Source organism: Galeopterus variegatus, unplaced genomic scaffold, assembly GCF_000696425.1.
Source record: "Galeopterus variegatus unplaced genomic scaffold, G_variegatus-3.0.2 Scaffold6666, whole genome shotgun sequence".
NCBI lineage: Eukaryota > Metazoa > Chordata > Mammalia > Dermoptera > Cynocephalidae > Galeopterus > Galeopterus variegatus.
This window is the reverse complement of record NW_007732777.1, coordinates 120639-122597: the sequence shown is the minus strand read 5'-3', so window position 1 is coordinate 122597 and position 1959 is coordinate 120639. Positions and strand designations below refer to the sequence as shown.

Below are 1959 nucleotides of genomic sequence, written 5' to 3'. Positions count from 1 at the left end.
CTCCTTTGTGACCAGCTCCTGATGGTCCCTTCCCTCTGTCCTGCTATGGATGGAAACCCCTTCTCCAGGTTCCCTAGGGGCTGGGAATGTTTCCAGTGGTCATGGGGGTTGAACACTGTGCTGGGCAGAGGTTGGGAGATCCAGATAGCAGAATTCTTCTATCTCCATGAATGTTTGTGGCCTCCTTACCCCATACCAGCTGAGTGTTATGCGTGGGCCAGCTGCCCAGCCTTGTTCCATCAGGGAACTATGCCTATGTGTTAAGCTCAGTGGTCTGAGCCTCTTCCTCCTTCTCTCTCCAAATGCTCATCTTTTTCCTGAGCTGTTGAAAGCTTTGTTGGCATTAGCTGGAGGCTCTGTCCAGAGCTGGTGAGAGAGCCAGTATGTGGGTCATACCCATAGTCCTCTCCCCTGGGTCCAAGCAGCTGGGCCAGCGAGGAGAGGAAGGCCTGGTCTTTGTGGCCCAGATCCTGTTCCAGCCACTTTTCATGCTTATCTTTGGACCCATTCATTGTTAGGATTGTAAGATATTTGTTAGGGGCTTAGTCATTCATTCATTTATTCATTCATTCCCCAGTGCCTAACACTGGGAGTAAGGAGATGAAAAAGGTCTAGTCCCTGCTGCCCTCAGAAGCTCCCAGCCTGGCGAGAAAACCACCACAGAAATCAATACTTAAAACATATTGTGTCAGGTGNCTCCCAGCCTGGCGAGAAAACCACCACAGAAATCAATACTTAAAACATATTGTGTCAGGTGTTATACTGAGGAATGTGCCCAGTGCCACGGTGACCCAGAGAAGGAGGCAACTCACTCTGTGGGAAGTCATCCCAAGGGAAGCACTCTTCAGATTAGATCTTAAGAGGTGAGTAAGAGTTTTCTAAGTAAAGCCATAGGCAGAAGGCACTCTCAGTAGGGGCCACAGCATGTGTAAAGGCACAGAGGGTTGAGGGAATGGAGTTTTTAGGAAAGCAGCAAGAAGCCCAGTGTGGCTTGAGTAAAGGATGAGTAGCAGGCAATGGCGAGAGATGAGGTGGGATTTGATCTTGCAATGGGGCGCCATGGAAGGTGTTAGATCAGGCAAGTATGTAGCTGACGTGTGCTGAGGCACAGCACTACCCAGACATCATTGTGTGGGTATGAATTATAGAATAAAATCCAAACTCCCTGCTGTGGCTTAGGAGCCATCTGGGGCCTGTTGCTCTCTGATCACATCCCACTCTTCCCATTTCTCACTCCCCTAGGGCCACACTGAACTTTCAGTTCCTTGAACATGACAAACTTTTTCTTACTTCCTATCATGGTGAACTTATTTCTACCACAGGCCCTTTGCATACAATACCCTTTGCCTGGAATATTCTTCTTCTAGCTCTTCTTCTGACTTGTTCCTTCTCACTTTTTAGATTTTAGCCAGGGGAAGATACAGGTTTTGCAGGTCCCTAAAGCTTACACAATTTGGGGGGCTCTCTTTGAAGAAAAGATACCAAATTATGAATTCACAGGGCCTAGGAGGGGGCCTTGAAACTTAAGCTTCATTGTCTTTGTGGTAAATCTGCCTCTGGTTTTGTTTATATGTCCCTCTTCCAAGAAGCCTTCCCTGACCACTCTGTTTAAAGCAACTCTCTACCCAATCCTCATGTTACTAATTTTTATTTCCTTTATTGAATTCATCACAATTTGAAGTTATCTTTGTACATTTATCTCTCTGTTTATTTTTGACTGTTTCAACTAGGGTGCGAGCTCCTTGAGATCAGGAACCTTGTCTGTTTTGTTTCTGCAGTATCCCCAGCATAGTGCCCGGCCCCCAGTAGGACGTCAATAACTGTGAGGTGAATGAATGAACATGGCCTCTGCTCCTGGAGGGCAGAGAGGACACATACAGGCAATTTCAGTGGGATAAAAAGCTGTGAGCTATGAAAGCCTAAAGGATGGATACTTAGCTAGGCCTGGGGGGGGGGGGG

The 1959-nt window shown here is 47.3% G+C and overlaps 1 protein-coding gene across 1 annotated transcript in view; it reads left to right on the top strand.

Moving 5' to 3' along the window:
• Positions 1 to 853: 853 nt before the first annotated feature.
• The window catches only part of PTAFR (platelet-activating factor receptor), an 11474-nt gene continuing 10368 nt past the window's right edge, over positions 854 to 1959 (top strand). The window contains exon 1 of the mRNA XM_008591121.1: positions 854 to 863. The gene's annotated coding sequence lies outside the window, so the exon portion shown is untranslated. The remainder of the gene's footprint in view (positions 864 to 1959) is intronic.